The 25,080-nt window shown below is 50.8% G+C and overlaps 1 pseudogene; it reads left to right on the top strand.

Annotated features, from left to right (window-relative positions):
• The first annotated feature begins 13,950 nt into the window (after positions 1-13,950).
• LOC142422995 (beta-glucuronidase-like) lies at positions 13,951-19,552 on the top strand (annotated as a pseudogene).
• Positions 19,553-25,080: the final 5,528 nt, after the last annotated feature.

Here is a 25,080-nt window from a genome sequence, read left to right as displayed (position 1 = left end):
TGGGAGTGGGCACCATTTGCAAGGTGACTGCTTCACACACGGGTCTGGCCCCTCGGTGCCCTGAGCCCCCGTGCCTCTCTGCCTCCCTCTCTGTCCCGCTGGGCACAGCTCTCAGTGTGTCCACATTTCTTGGACACATATCTTGGACAACAAGCAGTGGGAACCTCACTTCCCCCAGGCTGCTGGTTTGGAAGGAGCAGGAAGTGGACACTGCCCGCCCAGCATGGAGGGAGGGAGGGAGGCTCCTGTGCAGCCCGGCAAGGCACACTGGCTCTAGTGTTGGGGGAAGCAGCAAGCAGGCCCGCAGGGATTCCAGAGTGAGGGGTGGACTCCACCCCTGATGGGTGAGGAGCTCATGTGTCTGAAGATGACATGCGATGGGCGGGATGGGCAGGGCCGCCTTGGAAATATCTTGTTCCTCAGGCTGGGACCTTTTAACGCTAGACCTGCTCTCCTGGGTCTCTTCTGCCTGAGTGCATTCGCTTCTCAGGGTTTCCGTGACAAACGTCCACAGGCTTGGCGCCTGAAAACAACAGAAGTGTATTCTCTGACAGTTCTGGTCCAAAGGCAGGTGTGGGGGGCTGAGTACACTCTGGAGGCCCTGAGGGGGGAGCTGGTCCAGGCCTCTCTTCTGGCTGCCTGTAGCTCCCAGCAAGCCTTGGGGTGCCCATATCTGCCACCATCTCCACAAGGCTCTGCCTGTGAGAGTTCCCCTTTCCCCAGAAAAGCATCTGTAACTGGATTTAGGGATCACCCCACTTCTCTAACCCCACCTGGGTGGGGATTCTGTTCACCCAAGCACAAGGCCTTCCAAAATCCTCTACCAGCATGTTGTTCTCTGGTTTCTCACCTGAAGACCCTCACCCCAGACACAGAAGGTGGGAGGGAGACAGCAGGCTGGGGGCCCCACCCAGACAACCTGAGCCTCTTCATTCTCCAGGCCTTGTGGGCGTTTCCGGGCTCCTCCTCCTGCTGCGGCCAGGCCTGCACCTGGCCCTGGGCCTGTGTTTCTGCCACCTCTGCCCTCCAGCTCAGCCAAACTGTGCTTTCTGTCCCGCTGGGGGCCCCACACGAGATGGTCCAGGTGGAGTTTGGTTTGTGGGATGTCCGGAGGCAACCTCCTCCTCAGAGCATCTCCTTGCTCCCAAGAGCTGGTCTGGCAACAGCTGCTCCCTTCTGTCTAGTCCTAGAGGTATATGATTCCTGCCCCCAGGGCAGGTTCTGAAGCACAGGGCAGTCACTTTGTCCAGGAGGAGCACTGTCCTGGGGTGGAGACCTGGCTGAGCTTTGGTGAAGGGGAGAGAGAAGGAACGTGCCATCAGTTGGATGGATTTTCTCTTGGGGTTAGGACCCAAGAGCCCCTTTCATCTATCAGCTTAGCAGAGGCTCAGTTGGTTTGTTGACATAATATATGATTGTGTTTTCGGTGAAGTTTCGTGCAGTGGCTTGGGTTCATTAATTTCTACAGGGGTGTTCGTGTCCCGGGCTTGATTCTTCAGAAGGTGTGAAGGTTATCAGCGCTCTTCTGGCTGAGAGCGATGTCACTTCATTGAGTGTCCCTGCCCATTACATTCTCATCTGTGTCTGGGATCGTGTCGGTGATGTGCAACACACACACACACACACACACACACACACGAGTTTAATGGCAATGGCTCATCATTGTGTGGGGTTTGTGACTTAGCTAAGACTCTGGCTTTTAACCGCCTTCAGACCCAGATGTTGGGGTGAAGGGATCTTCAACACTCGAATGGGTCCTTAGGAGTAACTTCCAATTATGGAAAATAATGAAGACAGACAGAAACAGATAGCGGGCACAGGGGCTCCTTGTCCCTGTGTCAGGACCAAGAGAGAGAACATATTTTCCAATGGGTATATATGATGGGGCCTACAGAACTTTCAAAAGGCCTACACGTCATATAGTGAACATGTAACAGAATCAGTGGGTCATGTCATCAGTGGGTAACATAATACATAAGCAATGAGGTGAGTCGGCATCTTGACCTAGTGCTAGTTAACCTCGGCTGTCCCTGAGCCCTTAAAAAGAGGGGCGTAATCTATGATCAGTATCAGCAAGGACTTCAGAAGAGGTTTTGCTACCTTTTTAAGGTGGTTGGGCTATAGAACCTGATTGCGAATATCTGCACAGGAACAGCCAGACGTGGGGATGGTTCATCTTTTATGCTGGTTCCTTTATGGGAGGGACTATGTCCAGTCGTGAGAATGTGTATTGATATTTCCTTATATCTTGTGCCTGGTATGACACACACCTCTACCCCTCTCCCTGCCCCCACCCCCCACCCCCACACCAGAGCAAAACATGAAGGGAGCACCACAGCACAGCAAGGGGAGCGAAGCAATGAAGCCCCGAGGAATCCCAAAAAGAGACTTCAGGGGGCAGAGCATGCGTGGTGCCGCATCAGACTTGAATGGAAAACATAAGGGTCAGCAGACATACCTGGACCTATTTATAGGCTTTTTTTTTTCATGTCTATCTATGTAAGATAAGCAGGATAAACAATCCCAAGAGGAGAAAATAACAGGACTGACAGTTCTGAGGGGACATGGGAGAGGGGGAGGGGGGGAAAGGAAGGGAGGAGCCAACAAACCCAGGGACAAGGGAACAAGTGATTTAAAATTGATGGGGTTTGCTCAAGCAATGTAGCTGAAAGGAATTACTGAGAGGTAAATGAAGGTCAAACATGATAGTGGGACAGGAGGAAAGTAAAAGGAAATAGAGGAAAGAACAGAGGCAAAAGACATTTATAGAAGTATAAATACAGGGATGTACATATATAAATATATAACAATAGGGATATATGTGAGGGAAAGGCCAGCCTCCACAACTAATTGTGGGTTCAATAGGTGCAATTTTACGGTTAAAATATAAAGATTATAATATAGTCCTAGAGAGCATGAGAGATAAAAGAGAGATTGAAATGATGGAGTCAGACACATTTCATGGTAGCATGTTCCCCTCAGCCCGGCTTGGTGGTCCACGTGGAGAGAGGGGGAGGGGAAGGAGGACAAGGAAAGGGAACAGGAGCGAGGATGGGGGAGAGGAAGGAGAAGCCAATCAGAGGCCAAAGAAGGAGCCCAAGAGAGATCTTTATTGCTAACCCAGGCTTTTATACCTTTGGGGAGCATGCAAGCCCCCTAACTACATGTGAAGACTGTTTGGGTCAGGTCTGAACTAGGCAGCTCCTGTTTGGACTAAGCTGAAGCAGGTCCAGACCCAGCACGAACTTCCCTGCACATCCCCAAGGGCAGCAGCAGCTGGTGCCAGATAAGATAACCAGTGAAACCAGATGTTACTGGCTCAAAGAAAGCAGCAAGGAGTCCACCAGCAGTTCTCCTGGTTTCCACACCCCATATGCTAATTACCCTACATTCCTCACCACCCCTTTAAAACGCTCTTGCCCCCAGCTGCTGAGCATGACTTCCCTGATCTGTTGGCCTAGGTCACAGAACTTAGTCCAGGAGCTCCCCCCACCAAATAAAGCTATTTCTGTTTCTGCTCTTCCTTGTCCTGTCATGTCTGCCTTTCTCCCTGTTGCTCAGTTTCACCTTTACATTGGTGCCGAAACCCGAGAGGGGTAGGGACTTTGTCTCTGTGCTCACCTCCTGGGACTCCTGCTGATAACAGGACTCCTAGCACTAGGCCGAGCAGTCACTGCGTTCTGCCTGGACTGGAATGCAGAGGGTGTGTCTGAGCCCTTTCTACCTGTTTTTGTGTTTTGTGTTTGCAGCTCTGCAGTGCTTTCTCTAAAATGTTCTGCTTCCCCTTCCTCTCACCCTAAACAAAGACCTGAGTAACCTCCATTTTTAGCACCATAAAGCCAGGCCCCCCTCCCCCTCCTTGGTTTCCATTGTGTCTCTCTCTGATCCAAGGTCCCTGTCTGTCGGTTAAAGCCGCAGGCCTGGGCCAGGGAACCTTCCTGTTCCGGAGAGTCCAGGAGTCTCCCCTGGGTCCCTAACTCTGACATGGACACCTCTCAGGGTTACCAGGCCACCTCCTGACTGACGGGTGCAAACGGGGACCAGGGGACGCCCTTCTTTTCTGTCCATACCCCCTGCAGTTTGAGACACATGGGAAATCCTCTGCCCAACCCCCTAAGGACAGTCCTTTGGGGTGCCTACTGCCAACCTTACTGAATTTGGTTTGGCTCCTGATCTCCGCCTTAAACACCTGGTCTTTTTCTGTAACCAAGTTTGGGCTCAATACCGATTGGACAATGAGTTGCACTCACCAGAAAATAGCACTTTCGATTTTAACATTCTCCACAACCTCAACAATTTTTGTGAATAAACTCACAAATAATCAGGTCTTTTTCTCTCTTCGCTTCTGTCCCTCTCTACTACTTGTTACCCTGCTCAAGCTCTCTTAGCCAAATACTCTTAATCAGGCCCTGCCAGTACTCCCCTTCTGTCTTTCTCCGGACCCCCTGACTCCTTATCTGCGCCCCCGTAAGGCTTCCTCCATATTCTGGGTACCCCTCGCCATCACCTCCCCCACTATCCCTCCGACACCCATCCCCTCCCCAGAGCCAGACCTCTCAGACTCCCTGGAGTCTCTCCCTCTCCCCCCTTCTTGGCTCCCTCCCTGCTCAGCCTCTGACAGACCTCCCAGATAGGGAATCAGAGCACAAATCCATGGTCCCCACCCTGAGACCGGCAGGAGGGAGGGGTCACAAAGCTCCAGTAAGTAACAACTCTTATCGCCGCACTTTTCATTTCAATATCCTCTGAAATCTCCACAATTTCTGCCAGTAAACTCAAAAAGAGTCTGAGATTCTGTACGTCCAAGCCGCCTTTCCTCTGAGCTCCTGTCCCTTTCTCTGTATTTCCTGCTCCCCTTCCCAAGTCCTCTTGACTAAAAATTCCTCCTCTCCTCCTGCTTCTGGACCCCCTCTGGTGTCTGCCTTTTCGGACCTGCCTGAACACCTTGTCTCCCCTCCCCTCCCTACTTACTGCTCTACCTATTCTGGCCACAACCAGAGCCCCCCCATGTCCTCTTCTCCCGATCTACCTGCCTCGCTGGAGGAACCCAAATCTGTACTCGCCCACCCGCCCACTGGTTAGCTAAAAGAGTGGTCTGGTTCATGTTCCCTTCTCTCTTACTGATTTATCTCAAATTGAAAAGCATTTAAGGAGTTTCAATATTTAACTCAAGCTTATGCTTTGTCCTGGCATGATATTTTTGTCATCCTTCCCTCTACCCTAACCGCCGATAAGAGGGAACGCATTTTTCTCACTGTTCAGCAGCACCCCCACCAGGCTCATTTAACCGACCCTGACCTAGGCGGTTCCCAGACAAAAACCTGGTTAGAGTTATCAATTGACAATCAAGCAGGTAGGGGCAGACCTGGCCACCATAATAAAATGCTTCAGTGTGTCCTGGCTTGGCTTCAGGCCATTTCCCATATAGGAGTCAATTTTAAAAATCTTAAGATCACTCAAAAGCCTGACAAAAATCCAGCCACCTTTTTAAGCTGCTTAACTGATGCTTTACATTAAAAGCTTTAAAAAAAACTGAAAGAAAGGGCCTCAAACCCTGGTCCGAGATTTAGTGAATATGGCATTTAAGGTTTTAACAGCCGTGAGAAGCAGGCAGTCAGCCCGTGATGCCTGGTTCTGACAGAAGGTAAATTTTAAACCCAAGCCTTAACAGCCCTGCAGCTGGCGATCCCCCCAGGCCTCAGAAGGGCAGCGTGGGGCAAGGGTGTATGAAACAATGACCACCACCTGGTGCCTGCTTCAAGTCACAGAAGTGCCCCAGACCCGGAGCTGCAACTGAACCCTGCCTGGGGTGAGGTCAAAGCGGACACTGGAAGTCCGACTGTCCTTGGAAAAGCGACAGGCCTTTTGTGTCTCCACATGGGGGGACTCCCCTTCCAACTCCTGATCCCCCGTTAGCCCTGCTGGGATTGGCCGACGTCTGAGGAGACCCTGACTGGACCCCCGTCACCCTCGCCAAGCCTGGGGTATTGCTCAAGGTATTGAGTGAGTAAATGTCCTTCTTACACAGATGCTATCTTTTCTGACCTGATGTTTCTAACCACCTCATTATTCCTACCCACTCTCCCTGCCAACACTGCAATCTTGCCAAAAATAACAAAAACAAATGGTACTGATCACTTGGTCCAGGACCTGCGCCTCATTAACGAAGCTGTTATCCCCATACACCTGGTAGTTCCCAACCCCTATACTCTTTTATCCCACATTCCCCCTCCCACTATACCTTTTTCATCATCCCCCTTAACTCAGCTTGTCAACATTCCTTTGCCTTTATCTGCAGCCCCTCCTGAAACAGTTCTAAAGCAGACACAGCCCAACTCCCTTAACTTCTTTCTCCCTCAAGACACACATATCTCATTTTGCTGCTATCTGTTTAAGCCTGTGCCCCACCCCCCCACCACTCAGCGTTTAAGTCAATGCTGCCTTTAACAAACTCCAACACACACACCCTCCTTCACCCCCACCCCTGCTGCTGCCCTCATCCAAAAAGCCCTAAAGTTAATCCCCAAAAAGCCTACCCCACAGGCTGCAGGACCTCTTCTCACACCGAGTCCTGTCTTTGCTGTCTCCAAGCCACTTGCAGAAAATCTATCACATGCTTATCGAAAACCCTACCATAACTCTGCGCCAGGCTCCCCCTTTAAACCCAGAGACCCTCTTGCCTCAGCTCCTAGATTCGCTGGAACTTAGTGGTCCCTCCTGCCCCCAGGCGTTAAGGCATTAACACTGCCCCAACCCAGACTCTGATCAACTGCATCCTAACCCAGATCTAACTTTGTGTGTTGATGGCAGTTCTGTCATAGATGCCCTGGGGCAACAGGAGGCTGCATAAGCTGCCCTCTCACTTGACCATTTCTGGAAAGCTGCAAGCCTCCCAATAAAAACTACTTCTCAAAAAGGGAAACTTGTTGCTCTCACTTGAGCTCTCCATCTACAGAAAAAACGGCTAATATATATTCTGATTCTAAGTATGTGTTCCTTATAGCTCACTGTCATGCCACTATCTGGAAGGAGCGGGGATTTTCTGACTACCAAAGGGTCCCCCATAGTCAATGGGGGCTCTTCAGCTGCCAGCAGAAGTAGCCATCATCCATTGCAAACAACATCAAACTGATAACTCTCTTGTCTCCCTCCAAAGGCAGTTAGCATCCCTAGCATGAGTCACTACAATATTGCTAAGCTCTTGCCTTATAACAGCAGATAAAAGAGGAGCATGCATGTTTCTAAATAAAAACTGTTATATTAATGAATCGGGCACACTTAAACAAAATGTTAAGGCACTCTGCACGATGACCAATAAAATCAGGAAATGTCAATGGAGCACCACCAGCTTCTCATGGATTCAAAGTCCTGCCCTGGCCTGGGTTATGCCCCTCATCGGGCCTCTGGTAATAATCTGTGTACTTTTGCTTTTAGCTCTGTGTGTGTTTAGATTCTTGCAGGAACCATGAAAGATATCTCCAACCTGACCTTCAATCAGCTTCTTCACCCTTACAGTCCACTGCCAACCGGCCTGGCCCCGAACCTTCCAACTCTTAATGCTCCCCTTCTTCGACCTATCTCAGCAGGAAGTAGTTAAGACAGAAAACGTCGCCCCATTTCCAATATTAAGACATTTGGAATGTTCGGGTCAGGTCTGAACTAGGCAGCCCCTGTTTGGACTAAGCTGAAGTAGGTCCGGGCCCTGTACAAACTTCCCTGCACATCCCAAAGGTCAGCAGCAGCTGGTGCCAGATAAGATAACCAGTGAAATCAGATTTACTGGCTCAAAGAAAGCAGCAAGGAGTCCACCAGCAGTTCTCCTGGTTTCCAAGCCCCATATGCTAAATACCCTACATTCCGCACCACCCCTTTAAAACCCTCTTGCCCCCAGCTGCTGAGCAAGTTCTGTTTCTGCTCTCCCTTGTCCTGTCATGTCCATCTTCCTCCCTGTTCCTCAGTTTCGCCTTTCCAAAGACATGTCACAGGAAAGGGTTGTGCTATGGGTAATAGAGTAATGGGAGTGGGGGGGTGGTCTAGGGATATCCACGCAATAGGAAGAGGAGGGATTGGGGGTATACATGTGACAAGAAAGGCAGATCCTAGACTCAGGATGGCAGCCTAACTTTGGATGTCACTGAGCTGGTTTGCCCTGTTCTCTGGCTCTCTATAGAAACCATTATCAGTAGGGTGTAAACCCCACCCTACAGGGACCAAACTGATGGCTACAAGCCTGTAGGGAGAAGTAGCCCATTATTGTCCTTAACAGCAGTGACTGGGCCCTTCCTGTGGTGAGACCAGATAGTAATCTGGCAGCTGACTGCCTTCAGGGAGGTGATTTGACAATCATTTATCATTAGCTGCAAGCAGTGTCCTAAGTATAACATATTTGGGGGAGTCGACTTGGGAGAAATCTTCGTTTCCAACAGATATAAGTCTATATATATATAAGTTAAGTATTAAGGAAGCAAATGGATATTGGGCCTACTTAAGTCCTCCCTCAATGCAAGAACACTTTGTTCTAACAACCAGGTATTCTGTGATGCTCACTTTCCCTACAAGATCGCTGAAGACAAAGTGAGTGCATTAGCAAATGTGAAGAAAGCTGATGGTGCCTGGCTATCAAAAGATATAGCATCTGGGGTCTTAAAGACTTGAAGATAAACAAGTGGCCATCTAGCTGGAAAGCAACAAAGCCCACATGGGAGAAGCACATCAGCCTGTGTGATCATGAGGTGTCCATGGAATCAGGTATCAGCCATCAGGAGACCCAAAACAATCATATCCATGCAAACGAGGGGACCAGAGTGGAGACCCAAAGCCCATCTGTAGACAATTGGGCATCCCCTCACAGAAGTCACAAGGAAGGGACAAGTCAGCCAGGGTGCAGTATAACACTAATGAAACATACATTTTTCTAGTTCTTTAATGCTTCCTCCTCCCCACTGTCATGATCCCAGTTCTACCTTACAAATCTTGCTAGACCAGAGTAAGTACAGTGGTACAGATAAGAGCTCCTGACACATGGAATCCAGGGCAGATAAACCCCTCAGGAACAGTAATGGGAGTAGCTGTACCATGAGAGTAGGGGGAAGGTGGGCAGAGAAAGGGTGAACGGATCGCAGTGATCAATGTATAACAAGCCCCCCCACAGGGGGACAGAAAGCAAACATGGCTGTAGGGACAGAAAGCAAACATGGCTGTTAAGGAGACAGTGGACAGTGTAAGATATGAAAATAATAATTTAAATTTATCAAGGGATCATGAGGGTGGGAGGGGAGGGGAGGAAGGAGAAAAAGAGGAATTGATACCAAGGACTCAGTAGAAAGAAAATGTTTTTAAAAGGATAGTGGCAACATAGGTACAAATGTGCTTGATACGATAGATGTATGAAATGTTATAAGAGCTGCAAGAGCCCCCACTAAAATTGCTTATTAAAAAATGATTTATTGAGGGTCTTCCCCCACCGGAGTCGGCTTTCCAGGCCTGTCACTGTGAGCAGAGGATTTAGCTGCACTGCGTGCTCATGCAGCCCCTCATTTTACCACACCAGAACTGAACCTACTCTTGTGGCTCAATCTTCAGCCTTCGAGAGGCCTGCCATGTGCAGAATACCACCAGGGAGGTCCAAGCTTCCCAAGAGCACACGCCCTGACAGGGTGAGAGGTGGGTGGGCAGGGAGAGAGGTCCCTGCTTCTAAGGAGCATTCTGGCTGTACTTCTTGGTCTGTGTTTTGGGCCGTCCGTGGTGCTTTCCACAGCCTTCACCGGCACCGTCATTGAGAGACATCAATTCTCTCCTGCAGGTGAGGCAAGTTTGAGGTCACGGGGAATGTTGCGGTTAACCGTGGTGATGGCTGCACGCTGTTTTGTGACTCTTTGAACTGTATGTCAACTATGTCTCAGTAAAGCACTTCTATTTTTGAAGCAGCACATTTCCTTTGCCAAGAGGCCAGAAGAACGGTGTGGTGCCCAGCTATGATTGTTGAGCATGTTGATCAAAGAGCCCACACAAGAGCCCCGATCAAAAGGGGAGAATGTAAAACCGCATTTCAGACTCTTCTACTTCAAACTCTCATGCCATCCCGACAGTCTGGAACAATCCCCGAGACCAGCTTTCGACCTTAAACCAAAAACATCCCCTGAAGTCTTAAAAGCAAGCAGTAGTTTTGCGTAATGAGTTAAAAACACAAAGCACATTTTGTCTTGAGCATTATGCTCTTTTAAGAACCATCTATAGTGGACTCAAAATGGCAACAGCACCTCAGAAGGTTAGGCAAGAAGGGTACAAAGAACTTCGAACAGAAGCATCAACACAGAGCCAACTCCTGTGACGTGAATGAAGCGCTTAGCAGCCAGAGCATCTGTGTTCCAGAAATGTCGACCCCTGGACGTCCGCTTGTGGTGAAGAGCCCAGCGGGACCCTGCGGAGGGACTTCAATGGCATCTAGGTGGGACTCAGGCCCTTGGGGGAAAATAGATGAAGACCCAGGTTGATAGACAGGGGGGAGGGGCACAGGCCAGAGCTGCTGGGTGGCATGTCGTTCTAGGCGTCGAATTTGAGGGCGATGCTCAGAGGTGACACTGCACAAGGTCCTCTGTGTGGGCTTGCTGCCATGGCCATGCCACTCCTCATGAGTAGTCTCTGTGGCAAGCCAAGACTTCTTGGATGGAAAAAGTGTCTCTATGGGGTTTGAGGAAGGTCAGGTGCTGCTTGCTCATGATCTCAAGCCCAGAAAGATGATCGTGACACTGAACTTCGGGTTACACTCAGCAGCTTTATTTCACCAAGCAGCAGCCATTAGCAACACCAGGTTGGGTAGCCTCTGTCTTCTGCAGCCCCACGGCTGAACTTCCAGCCAAACCAGAGACAGGCCTTCAGAGAACCACTAACCCCTGGGGTGTCCACGCCCCTTAGAGCAACCAACCTTAAAGACCCAAAGGGCAGCATTTTCCCAGGGAGAAAGCCCACAAGGCAGGAAAGGACCAGAAAGAGGCCACAGGGAAACCAGAGGCACAGGGCAGAAGTGGAGCGTGGTTGCTCCGTGGGGCTTCCAATCAAGGTCATGAAGTCAAGTGCATATGAATTAAGTGGAAAACCAGCGTCCTAGGTACACTTTCACGCAAATCACCATAAAAAAAGGAGAAATTGCTCAGCAGACTGATGACTAAATGCCCAGAGTTGGGAGATGTCACGAGGCACAGGATGGATCTGAAGACTTGTTTGTGAAAGAGAGGTGTGTTGCAGGTTCCAATAAGTGACCGCCACTATAATTAATGTTTTGATAATTTAAAGGAGTCTTTATTCAGTTCTATCTGGACTGCTAGAATCTAAAGGCAATTCTTTGATTGCAGTCCAAATGGGCATTTCAGTCCATCCTTCCAGGCCAGAAACTCATTTATCATTTGCCTAGGACTCAAGCAGTGTGGACAGAAGCAAAAAGCAGAAGTAATATTAGCCTTTAGCATTAATGAGTGTTGCAGCGTACAGCATTGATTACAACATTCTGGTTAAATCCTCAAAATGAACCATAGTATTAATGACAGTGTTCTGATCTCGAGAACATAAGAGTACATTTTACAATCAATCACTAGTGGGATTTTCTGAGATGGGAGGGGGAGGAAGCAGGTCATTCAGCAGTCAACAAGGTAGTGTTACGGTGGCTAGCTCTAGTCTGTCTCAGGTTAGGGGAAAAAGAATGCCTGCTTATTGAGAAAGAAATAAAAACCACCCTTAAGGGGAAGTCCTGGACTTAATCTCTGGTCCCCTGGGTGTCCTGTGACTCTTATTGTCTGCTCTGGCCTGTGACTCCCACATCTATGCAGGGACATTTTGTGTTGCTGTATCCTACCACCAGGGGGGGCACCCTCCATTCTTCTTTTTTGTCCTAGGACAGCGGTTCTTCACTTCCTCGTGCCCTGACCCTTTCATACACTTCCTCATGTGGTGGTGACCCCCCAACCATAACATTATTGTCGTTGCTACTTCATCACTGTAATTTTGCTACTGTGATGAATCGTCATGTAAATATCTGATAGGCAGGATGTATTTTCATTGTTACAAATGAGACATAATTAAGCATAATTAAAGCATAGTGATTAATCACGGAACAGTGTGTAATTATATATTGTGAAATATTTATGTTTTCCGATGGTCTTAGGTGACCCCTGTGAAAGGGTCTTTCGATGTCACGCGCACAGGTTGAGAACCACTGTCCTAGGGGTTCAGGAGGGTCCTTTGGATGCTGGGTAATTTGAGAGTTCCTTTGGGAGTTCTATAGGAGCCCTAGTGGCATAGTGGTTAAGCATTGGTCTGTGATTCACAAGGTCAGCAGTTTGAAACCATCAGCTAGCTCTGCCAGGGGCAGGTGGGCCAGGGCTTTCTACTCCTGTAAACAGTGAGTCTTGAAAACTCACAGGGATGGTGTTTCCCTGTCCTATAGGCTCGCTGTGAGTTTGGTTTTCCGTTGGGAGTACTGGTGGCATAGGGATTACACATTGGACCACTAACTGCAAGGTCAGCAGTTCCAAACCAGCAGCCTCTGCTTAGGAGAAAAACAATGCTTTCTACTCCCACACTGAGTTACAGTCTCAGACGCTTACAGGGGCATTCTGCCCTGTGCTGTTGGGTCTCTGTGTGTCAGCATCCATTCGACGGCAATGAGTTTGGTCATTTTGGTTTGGGGAGTCCCTGGTTACATAGTGACTGTCCCCGAAAAGCGTTGGAAACCCTACGCGGCAGTCCCACTCTGTCCTACAGGGTCGCTGTGAGTCAAAATGGATTCGATGGCAGTGGAGGAGTACATAACACAGAAGGACTTGACTTCATATGAGCGATTTGTCAACCCAGAGGATGGACATTGGCAGACCCTTTGCTCCCTGTGTCTGAATATCTGGCAAAGCCCAACCTCGGCGCCTTCCTCACTCAAGTAGAGTCCGAGTATCTTTGGGAGCCAACATAGACAACAGACGAGGAGGGTAAATGCAGGTGCCTGACTGCGGACCCAGTGCCAGCGCTGCCCCGTGCCAGCTCGGTGGTCTCAGGACAGGTCATTCACAGTACGGTGGCCCCAGGAACTCCCCAGTCAAGTGGGACTAATCACAGGGCTGCTTCATCAAGTTGGTGAGACCTGCATGGATGACTCCACGGAATGCAATCACCCAGGGAAGATTCTCCACGTCAGAGAGCCCCCAGAAGGCACGAGGGCTGGGGTTCTGAGCCCATGTGGAGGGGTAGAAGGGGCAATGCATCCAGGGTAGCAGGAGAGTGGGAGGCGAGTGGGTGGTAGAGTTGGAAGTGGGTAGGCCAATGAAGGGTCCTCTTCTTGTGGCTGTTGTGGTTGTTGGTTGTCAAGTCACTTCCAACTCATAGCCACCCCGTGTGACAGAGGAGAACTGCCCACAGGGGTGTCTAGGCTCTAATACTGATGGGGAGCTCTGGGCCCGGAGTGGGTTACACACTGAGCTGCTGATCCGACAGTCAGCAGTTCAAAACCACCAGCCGCTCGGTGGGGGAAAGATGAGGCCTTCTACTAACACTCTTGTTACAGTCTCCACCCTGTCCAGTGGGACAGTGAGCTTTGGGGACCAAAGGCTGGAGAGGTGGAGAGCCAGAGAGACCAGAGAGGCTGTGACCCTGCTGAGAAGCAGCTGGCCTGATGAGGGAACTATGGAACTTACCGAGTTACTTGTTAGTGTTCCAATCAGTCCCACTTCCCTGAGGACTGCCTGTGAGGTCTAGGGGACCACTGAAAGGGACTCACCAAACCCAGCAGGGTCTTCCCCGGGAGGGGAGGGGCTGTCTGAATTGGTAAAAGGGTCACATGCCTCCGCCCAGGCTCTAGCTGACTGGGGGTGGGGGGTGGGGGATGGCTGCAGCCCTCCTCCCTAGGAGCACAGAGTTGGGTGCCAAGCAAGGGAGCTGTAACTCTGGAGCATGGCCCAGATGCCTGCGATGGCGATGGCGGGGACGGCGGCGGGGGTGGCCATGCTGGGCCCCCTGCTCTGGGGCTGCAGCCTGGCGCTGCAGGGCGGGATGCTGTACCCCCCCCACCCCCCAGAGCCCGTCACGGGAGCACAAGGAACTCGGGCCTTTGGAGCTTCCGCGCCGACTTCTCCGCCAACCGGAGGCAGGGCTTCTAGCAGCAGTGGTACCAGCGGCCGCTGCGGGAGGTCAGCCCTGCCCGGGGGCACAGGGCGCCCCTGGGGAAGGAGGGAGGCTGGCAGGGCAGGACACGGGCGGGGACACTTGCCTCCCCACTCCCTCAACCCTGCTTTGTGGGCGAGGGAGCGGGGTCTTGGGACAGGGATGCGCTCCAAGCCACGTGGTGGGAGAGCAGCACCCAGCGCCCCAAGTTCCTTTTTCTGTGGACCCAGGGGTCGCTGGCCAGGAGGAAGTGGAAGTACTCACCGGGTGGAGGGGCGGGTGTCTAGGGCCAGAACAGGAAAGGAGAGGCTGCCAGGTCTTGGCCAGGATAAGTGGGGCCGCAGCCACCCTGTGCACCCAGAGCCAGGTCCGCAGGCTGGCAGCTGCAGACATGCGTTTTGGGACTGGGCAGGGCCCTGGCAGGAGGCGCCTGGATGTCAACGTGCAGCAGAGGATAGGACTTACCCAGCCTCCCAGGTCCCATTATTAACATGCCAGCTCTCCTGGGGCTTTCCTCCTTGGCGCTTCAGAAGCGAATGACCAGGCCTTTTTTTTTTTAAGTAGGGGGAGGAAGATATTTATATTTTTATTAAAAATTGTATTTCCATTTGCTTGACTGCCCAGATCATTCTTGCCCATATTACACCCACAGAAACACTTCATTAGGAATATTATCAAAATTCAGATTGTCAAAGGAGTAGAAACAGTGATTTTTTTCCTTCTTCTTTGTTTTTATTATTTTTAAATCATTTTATTGGGGGCTCATATAGCTCTTATCACAATCATCCATCCATTGCGTCAAGCACATTTGTACATATGTTGCCATCATCATTTTCAAAACATTTTCTCCTTACTTGAACCCTTAGGATCAGCTCCTTATTTTTCTCTCCCTCATGAGCCCTTGAGCATTTATAAATTATTTTCTTTTTTTCATGTCTTACACTGGAGGTGGGGGAAAGAAGGAGGAACCAATCAAAATGATCTACATATAACCTCCTCCCAGGAGGATGGACAACAGAAAAGTGGCTGAAGGGAGACATCAGTCAGTGTAAGACCCGGCCTTTCTATACAAGGCTTCAACCTCAGCACTCTGTCTCTGACACACACACACACACACACACACACACACACACACACACACTCCATTCCACAGGAAGCCTGTCCACTGGCTGATTCAAGCCCCCCAGAGCCCCTCCTCTGTCTGCTCCTGCCAGCTTCTGACTGCAGGGTTCCAGGGTCTGGGGACTGAAGGGATGTGCCCAGGGGGTGTCTGGTGGGCTCTGGCCTCTCTCATCTTCTTCTCCATGAACTGACACCCCTGCTGTCTCCTGAGCCCTAACTGACTGTGCCCATTCTGGCTTGGTACCTGAGCTAACACCCTGCTGTCTCCTAAGTCCTGGCTGGGTGTCCCGGGTCCGGCTTGGTAGTGGCTGTGTTGCAGCTTAAGGGCAGCGCTGTGGGTGGGACCACATTGCAGACTTGTGAGAGGTCCCATCAACTCCGGAAAAGGTGTGGGGTACAGCAGGTGCAGAATGGGGGGTGTCCCCAGAACCTTTGGGTCTGACAAAGTCGCTTTGTCCAGCCTGCCCTGATCAACCAGAACACGCAGATCTGGTCTGCTGGCTCCTCCTGGCTTCTGACCCTGGGCCTGGCCTTGGACTCCTAGCTTGTGGCCTTGGTGTGGGGGAGTTGTGTGAGATCTCAACTCTGATCTTCTCACTTCAGTTGGGCCCTACCCTGGACATAATCATCCCCTCCAGCTTCAAGGACGTGACCCAGCCAGCCAGCTGCGTGGCTTCATTGGCTGCGTGTGGTATGAGCCGGTTTTTTGCTGATTTCTTTGTATGTCTGTCACTGAGCCCTGCCACTGGCCTGGAGTGTTGGGGTGATCAGGGACCTCCTCTCTCTTGGCAAGTAACCCAACACCTGCTGTATGGCCTGGTTGCTTATCTTAACCTGTTGAGAAACTTTTCTGCTGTTTCCATATCCTGCTAGATGCCACTGTGCCCCCAGCCTGCGCCTTGTCAGCCCGTGGTGGGGTCCCCAGTTCTTGGAGCATGGTGGCGGTAGGGGTGGGGTGGGGTGAGCTCCCCTGTGTCTGTCTCTCTCATGCCCTGCGTGCGGGTTGCAGGTGCGGCTGACTGCGCAGGCGCCGACGGGGCCCGTGACCGACCTGTACACGCTGCCCGTGGGGATCCGCACGGTGGCCGTCACGGAGCGCCAGTTCCTCATCAACGGGAAGCCGTTCTATTTCCACGGGGTCAACAAGCACGAGGATGCGGACGTGAGTGTGCGCCCCGCGGGCACCCCCTGCCCCACTGCGCGGACCCCGCAGGGGAGGGCAGCTCCGAGATCACCGCTGCTGAGCTGCTCCCGCGGGGCGTGCAGAGCCCGCTGCCGGGCACTTCTGGACTTTGGCGCTGTGGTTTAAGCGTTGGGCTTAGCTGCCAAGTAGGTGGCAGTTCAAGCCCACCGGCTGCTCTTTGGGATAAACATGAGGCTGTCTATTCCCGACAAGACTGCCAGCCTTGGAAACGCCAGACAAGGTGGTTATGAGCAGAATCAGCTCAAGAGCCGCAGGTTTGGTTTCTCATCCATTCATGAAGAGTCCTGGTGGTTCAGTGGTTAATTGGTGGGCTGCTGACTGTTAGGTCAACAGTTCAAATCCACCAGCTGCCCTGCGGGTCAGTTCTGCTCTGTCCTGCAGCTTCAGTGGGAGTGGTGGTTGACTGAAGGGCAGTGGGAGGGACACAGGCTCCAGAAGGCTGGACCCTGTAGGGTCCCCTGCCCATTCTGCCTGACGTGCTGCCCCCAGATCCGCGGGAAGGGCTTCGACTGGCCACTGCTGGTGAAGGACTTCGGCCTGCTGCGCTGGCTGGGCGCCAACTCCTTCCGCACCAGCCACTACCCCTACTCGGAGGAGACCATGCAGCTGTGCGACCGCTACGGCATCGTGGTCATCGACGAGAGCCCAGGCGTGGGCATCTCCCTGGTGTGAGTGTCACCCCCACACCCCATGCGCGCCCTCGCTTGCCCTGCCTGGAGGCTGCTGAAGCACACTGTCCTCCCTCCCTTCCCCAGAGAGAGCTTTGGCAACGCGTCTCTGCAGCACCACCTGCAGGTGATGGAGGAGCTGGTGCGCAGGGACAAGAACCACCCTGCAGTGGTGATGTGGTCTGTGGCCAATGAGCCTGCCTCTGCCCTGCTGCCTGCTGGCTACTACTTAGAGTGCTCCTGGGCGCCCCTGCCGCCGTCAGGAAGGTGGGGTCAGGTCCATGAGGGCAGTCTCTCCTGGTGACAGCTGGGGACAGAACACCAGCCCAGGGACTGTGGTGTGGGCCTGAGAGAGCATGTGTGCAATGGGACCCCCATCCTGGCAGCAGAGAGCAGGGGTCTCGGCACACGCATTGGTCTTCGCCCTGGTTCTGGTCTTGGCTGGGGAGGGGAGGTGGGTGATGCTGGGACTGACAGACCGTGTGTCCCCGTGTCTTTGCCTCCCGTGGACAGGACGGGGATTGCCCACACCAAGGCTCTGGACCCCACGCGACCCGTGACCTATGACCTTCACTAGCCATGCCACAGACCTGGGGGTGAGCCTGAGGTCCCCATGAGCCTTTCCTCACTGCCTGTCCATCCTGTCCTGTCCTAACCCTCGCTAGAGCCCACCTGTGGCTTCATCCGTAATGCCTGACAGTGGGCACAGGCAGAGCCCATAAGGTCTGTGCTTGGAATTTGAGTTGGCTTTCTGAGCAGCTGCTTCTGACCTGCTCAGGGAATGTCAGGTGGGCGGGGGCGCCCGTGTTCACCGGTCACTGTTTCTCACCAAACCTTGACTGATTGTCCACCAGGAAGGGGACTCTGCCTGTCCTTGGATTCTGATTCGATTTAGTAAGTGGGGGTGAAGGTGGGGCTGCGAGCTACCTTCTTCATGCTGCTGTAACAGAGAACACCAGTCTGAACAAAGAGTGATCTGTTTTCTCACCATTTAGTTAACTCCAAGTTTAAGTTCAAGTCCAGTGCTGGGTCTAGGCGAAGACCTGTTCACTCTCCCCCACTCTCTGCCATTTCCAGGGGAAGTTCTTTGTCCCGGTCAGCTTCTGTTCCACAATGCTTATTGGCAGAAAGCACCACGGAGGTGACACCTGGAGCACCCACCCACTCTCACAGCTGGACCCACCTCCTGTACTTGGGGAGGTTTCCAGTGGGCCTGGCTGTCCTGGCCTAGCCTTCTCAGATCACCAGGCTCAGCTGGGTGTATCCAGGATCCATCTATAAACAGCCACTCTCCCAGCTATCTGTGGCCCCTGCACTCTCCCAGCACTGATGGGAGAGGGCACAGGGCACTTAGTCACATGGGAAAGACCACAGCTGGCTATCGTCAGGCCACAATACCAGGGCCTGGCCAGTGCAGCAGGCCCAGCACTCTGTGGGGACACAGTCTGTGAGAACCTGCTTCAAGGCAGGCTGGACCCATAGATGTCAGACCAACCGGGCAGGCATAGCTGGCAGCTTGGCCAACCACCCAGAGTCCTAGACCTGCTTCGATTTTGTTTCTGACTCTTTCTGGTGGAGGTGGAGGTGGGGGCGGGCAGGATGGCTCGGGGGCCCCAGCCATCTCCTGCATCTGATCCCCGAGGCTCCTTGGAAGTCCACGTCAGTGAGCAGGCGTCCTCGCTCTGTCCTAGGCCCAGTATGTGGACGTCATCTGTATCAACAGTTACTATTCCTGGTATCATGACTTTGGACACTTGGAAGTGGTTCCCATACAGCTCACCTCGCAGCTCGAGGCCTGGTACAGCAACTACCAGAAGCCCATCATTCAGAGCGAGTACGGGGCCGACGCCATCGCAGGGTTTCACCAGGTGAGTGAGGCAGAAAGGCCACTCACCTGTGCCAGCTGGGCCCTTGCTTCTGCTTGGCCGCCAGGTCACACATACCCCGTCCAGGCCTGGCTCCCCTTCAGGACTTGGGGCTCAGGGGCAGCCTCCCTAGTGGGCTTCTTTCTGGACAACCCCCCACCAGGTCCCCCCATGGTCTTCCTAACCCACCCACACCTGGTGTTCCCTAGCCCACAGGACAAAGCCCGAGTGAAGGCTTGCTCTCGCCCCACCTCCTGGGCTTCAAGCCTCCTTCCCCATGATGCCTAGCTTACCTGCCAGCAGTCATGTGCCTTTATAAATAAAGCCATTATACCAAAGCTTTAAAGGAGCCCTGTCAGATAAGCAAGCCTGGAGGTGCAATATTGAAGATAGACTGAGTGTCTTCTTCCCTTTTGGTTTTTTTAACTCGAGATCTTTGCATATTTCACGACAATATTTTACTTTGTCTTCTCGAGCCGCCCGTTGACCTTTTCTGTTCAGCTCGTTGACTTCACCTTTTCCACGTGCCCTAGCTCAAGAGCAAGTTTTAGCGTCTCTTCTAACATCTACTTTGATATTTTCTTTCTTTCCCGTCTTCTTAATGAACTTTTGCTTCTTTCAGGTATGATATTTCTTGTGTCATTCTACAGCTCATCAGGTCTTCTGTCATTAGCAATCAATGCATCAAAGCTGTTCTTCAGACGACCTTGAAAATCAGGTGAGATACACTCAAGGTTGTATATTGGCGTCTGTGGACTTGTTTTAGGTTTTGCTAGCTTCAACCTGAATGTACATTTGAGCAGTTAATGGTTCACAGTGGCTCTCAACCTGTAGGTCTTGAATGACCTTTGGGGTTCGAATGACCCTTTCACAGGGGTCGCCTAAGACCATCGGAAACACATATTTCTGATGGTCTTAGGAACCGAGACACCGCTCCTCTATCTGTCTCCAGGCAGGTCTGCCCACATGCAGATGCACCCACATACGAGTACCTGGCGTAAAGACTGTTGCCCATGCTACACCACGGTTTCAAGACAAAATGTCATTTATTTGTCATTAGAAATAAATATTTCACAATATAGAATGATGTGTTGTTTTTGTGATTCATCACTATGCTTTAATGATGTTCAATTTGTAACAATGAAAATACATCCTGCCTATCAGATGTTTACATGATGATTCAGAACGGTCGCCAAACTACAGTGATGAAGTAGCAACAAAAATAACTTATGGTTGGGGTTCACCACAACACAAGGAGCTGTGTGAAAGGGTCAAGACATTAGGGAGTTTGCGAACCACTGCTCTGTCATACAGTTGGCCCCCGGCCTGGTGTGAGTTGCTGGTGTTGAGCTTCTCCATCGCTGTGTCCCACAGATGTGTCCATTTGATTCCTGCGTGTTCCACTTGGAGAAATTCACACGCAGAGTCACCGTTTGCATTGTTGCCAAAAGACATTTGTGACGGAGGACTGGTGGGTCTTGCAGAGTTTTATCATGCGATCTCCAGCTTCGTTTCTATCACCAAGGTCGTATTTTCCAACGACTGCTCATCTTTGAGGTAAAAGGTGAGAGAAGGGAACAGTAAAGGGGGAACTTTACTACCACGAAGGAAGAAGAACTGGGGGCAGAGTGTGTCCTTTGGGCCCAGGTCGCTGTGCTGTCTCCACGGAAGGCGGCTGCAAGGCTTTGTTAGCAATCCTCCAGTATCATGCTCCCAGCTTCCTAAGCCATCTTGAAGGTTGAGGTGCAGCGAATCACTTCATAGGACCCTCACTAGCCAGAGTGATGTAGTGGTTAACACGTCACCGTCGGCAGTTCAAACCCACCAGCAGCTCCTCAGGAGAAAGACTGAGCTTTCTACTCCCATAAACAGTTAACAGTCCCAGAAACTCACAGGAGGTTGTGCTGAGGTGGCAGCGAGCTGAGTTTGAGCTAGTCTTAGGAGCTTTGGATGCTAATTTAAAGGCCGGTGATTCAAACCCACCAACTGTTCCACAGAAGAAAGCTGTGGCTTTCTGCTTCTGTCACGAGTTCTGTCTCTGGAGGGTTGCTATGAGTCGAGGCACAGTCTTTGCGAGTCTCAGTTATGAAAAGAAAACAATTGTAGTTGACCCAGCTTGGACAGCTTGCTGTGCGGAACCGTACGGGTCAAGGTTGTGCGTTAACTTGACCAGGCCATGATTGTCAGTGGTGGTCACTTGTGTCGTGATGTAAATCGGCAGTTATGTGATGGTGCTGTTGTCGGCTATTTTGTGATCTGATATAATTAGCCTCCGTTTTGTGATGTGTCATACATGTTAGCCTCTATGCCTGTGGTCTCATCAGGGACCACACATTACTGAAGTTGCCCGTCTTGCTATGGAGGAAGGATTAGGGTGGAATATACAAAGTCACCCGCCTTACTAGAGGGTGTGACTCACGTCACCACCCTTACCACTTTTTATCAAGTTGCCCCACTTGCCTGAGTCATACCTATTACCCTATAAGAAGAAAAATGAAGAGAGAAATGAGCTGAAATGGGTGGCGTCCTACCACCGAGGAAGAAGAGCTGGGAGCAGAGTGAGTCCTTCGGGCCCAGGGTCACTCTGCCAAGAACCTCCTAAACCCAAGACCCAGAGAGCTGTATACTTTAAGAAGCAGTTGAAGCAGCAAAACCAGGAGACACACTCAGGGGATAGGGCTTGGAACCTCATCAGACCCTATTGGAAAATGCTCATAAGGATCAGCAGACAGACCTGCAACTATCTATCTTTTTTTTAATGTTTTTGCTTCTTTCGCCCTATGTTTAGCTATATAAGATAGGCGGGACAAGCAATCCCAAGGAGAAAATAATGGGACCAGCGGTCCCAGGGGATGTGGGAGAGGACTGGGAGGGGCAGCAGGGAGCCAACACACTCAGGGATGAGGAAACAATAAGAGATCCAAAAATTATAATGAGGAGGCCTGGTAGGATTTAATCAAGTGCAATGTTAGTCTGGGTACATTAGAGAAGCAAATCCACAGAAAGTCATATGTATAAAAGAGAGTTTTATATCAAGGGTAAGTGCACATCAAGAAAACATCCCAACCCAGTGCTGCCCAAGCCCACAAGTCCAACATTAGCCCATATGTCCAACACCAATCCACAAAGTCCTCCTCCATCTCAAAAAACACATGCAATGATGCCAACTACAGGAGGAAAGTCCAATTAGTGAATGTGTAAGCATCTCAGTGCTGGCAGGGGTCTCCACACAGCTGCTCCAGCACCCCAGGCTGCATTGGGGTAGGTCCATGTGGCTTCTCCTCAGGGATATCTTGCAGGAAGTGAGCCTTGCCAGCTGAAGCAGGGAACTGGCTAAGGCAGCTGCACCCTAGTCCTACCATCAGAAAGCAAGAAACCCGAGAACTAGAAAGGCGAGGCTCACCAAGCCATTTATCTCTCTGTCTTTCAATTAACCCCACATGTGTTTATTGGCCAGGTTGGCACAATAAACTTTGACTATCTCAGAGGGGGAGCAGGGAGCCAACAAACTCATGGATGAGGGAACAACAAGAGGTCTAAAAATTATGATGAGGAGTCCTGGTGGGATTTGATCAAGTACAATGTATCAAAGAGGAATTACTGATAGCCTAGTGGAGGGTGAGTAGGATGGTGGGACAGGAGGAAGGGGAAAGTAAATAGAGAAAAGAAGCAGGAAGCAAAAGCTATTTATAGAGGTATAGCTATAGACATGTGTATATGTAAATATATTAATTAAAAATGAAAGGCATAGAGGCCAATGTACATATATATGTTAAATATTAAGATATCAGATGGACTTTGGACCTCTACTCAAGACCTCCCCAAACACAAGACCACTTTGTTCTAATAACCTGGCACTCTTTGATACTCACCTTCCGGACACAATCACTGAAGACAAAATGGATGCATAAGCAAATGTGATGAAGAAAGTGGATGGTGTCTGGCTATCATGAAATATAGCATCTGGGGTCTTAAAGGCTTGAAGTTAAATAAGCATCCATCTAGCAGGGAAGCAAATAAGCCCATGTGGAAGAAGCACACCAGCCTGTGTGAGCACAAGCATTGATGGGCTCAGGTATCAGGTATCAAAAGATCCCAAACAATTATATCGATGTGAATCAGGGGGTTTGGATTGGAGACTCAAAGCCCATCTGTGGACAACTGGACATCCCCCCACAGAAGGGTAACAAGGGACAATTTAACCAGGGTAAAGTATAGCACCAATGAAACACACATCATTCCTCTGGTTTCTGAATGCTTCCTCCCCGCCCACCCCACCCCCACCATGACCCAGTTCTACCTTACAAATCCAGCTAAACTGAAGTACACACATTGGTACAGATAAGAGCTCTTGACACATGGAATTCAGGACAGATAAAACCCTCAGGAACAGTAATGGGAATAGTGATATCATGAGGGTAGGGGTGGTGGGGGAGGCAATGTGTGCATGTGGGGGAAGGGGGAACCCATCACAGGGTTGGCTATGTAGCCTTCACCCCAGGGGGATAAATAACAGAAATGTGAATTCAGGACAGATGACCCCTTCGGGACCAGTGTAAGAGTGGCGATGCCTGGAGGGGGGAGGGAATGTGGGGTAGAAAGGGGGAACTGACTACAAGAATCTACGTATAGCCTCCTCCCTGGAGAATGGAAAGCAGAGAAGAGGGTGGGGGGAAATGTCAGATAGTGTAATATATGACAAAATAATAATAATTTATGAATTATGAAGGGTTCATGAGGGAGGAGGGAGGGGGAGGGGGGAAGGAGGGGGGAAATGAGCAGCTGATATTAAGGGCTCAAGTAGAAGGCAAATGTTTTGAGAATGATGATGGCAACAAATGTACATATGTGCTTGACATAATGTAGGTATGTCGGGATTGTGATAAGAATTGGATGAGCCCCCAATAAAATGATTTAAAAAAATAACAGAAATGTGAGTGAAGGAAGACAATGGACAGTGTAAGACACGAAATAACAACAATAATATATAATTGATCAAGGATTCATGAAGGTGGGAGGGAGGGAAAAAAAGAGGAGCTGATACCAAGGGCTCAAGTAGAAAGAAAATGTTTTGGAAATGTTGATGGCAACATATGTAGAAGTGTGTTTAATACAATTGAATGATGGATTGTCATAAGGTTTGTAAGAGCCCCAAATAAAACGATCAATAATAACAATAAGACAGGAGAGAAGACAGTGGGTTTTTGGCCATGAAGTGAGGGAACTGAGCACAGCTGGGCAGGAGGCTTGCTGGCAGCGTGAAGGTAAAGAGCTCAGTGACTTTGCCGGAACAGGGCAGATGTTGGATGGCCAATGAGCCAAGGGGTGGAGGGTGGAGGGGCTGAGGGTCAAGGCAAGACATGCCTGAAGGCATGGCTGACAAGAGGCTGTCCTGGCTGGAGAACGCTACTGGGGTCTTTCCTGATCCTGAATGGCAACCTGCTACTTCCCTAAGAAATCCTAACTGTGCGTGTGGTCCGTGTCTTCTGTGGGACCACTGCCACGCAGGATGGAAGGATCGAACCCAGCTGAGAAGTAGAGAGCAGCGTGGGAATGGTGGCTGGGAGAAAGGATGGAGCAAAGAGGAGGACTGTCTGCCCTCTGCCCTCACAAGAATCAGCCTTGGGCTGTTGATATTCACCTTGATTTCCTTTATACCCCCTTAGGAAGTTAGAGGTGAGATGCCTCCACCGTGTCCTTTTTACACGGGCAACCTAGTTTCTTCCTGGTCTCGGCAGTACAATGTCCGAAGAAGGAGATAACGTGGGTGGGGGGAGGGCATTGCTCAGCCGTGAGCAGCCAGGACTTGATGCTTTGAGAAATTATCAGCTTATCTCGATGGCAAGAAAAGCCAACGTCGAGAGAATCCCTTTGGGAAAGCAGGCTCTGGACAGAAAGCCAACGGTGACGTTGGACGACCGATTTCTAGGGGCTCAAGGGGATTAAAGACAATGAAAATATTCCCCCATGCAGAAGCTCTTTGAAGAGACTGGGTACGTGATTCATGGACAGGTCAGTAGATGCCAGGAATGGAGATGGAGTTATGCAGGAAGGTTTGGGAAGGAGCTTCTCCTGTAAT

Source organism: Tenrec ecaudatus, chromosome 12, assembly GCF_050624435.1.
Source record: "Tenrec ecaudatus isolate mTenEca1 chromosome 12, mTenEca1.hap1, whole genome shotgun sequence".
NCBI lineage: Eukaryota > Metazoa > Chordata > Mammalia > Afrosoricida > Tenrecidae > Tenrec > Tenrec ecaudatus.
This window is presented reverse-complemented; position numbering and strand designations above follow the sequence as displayed.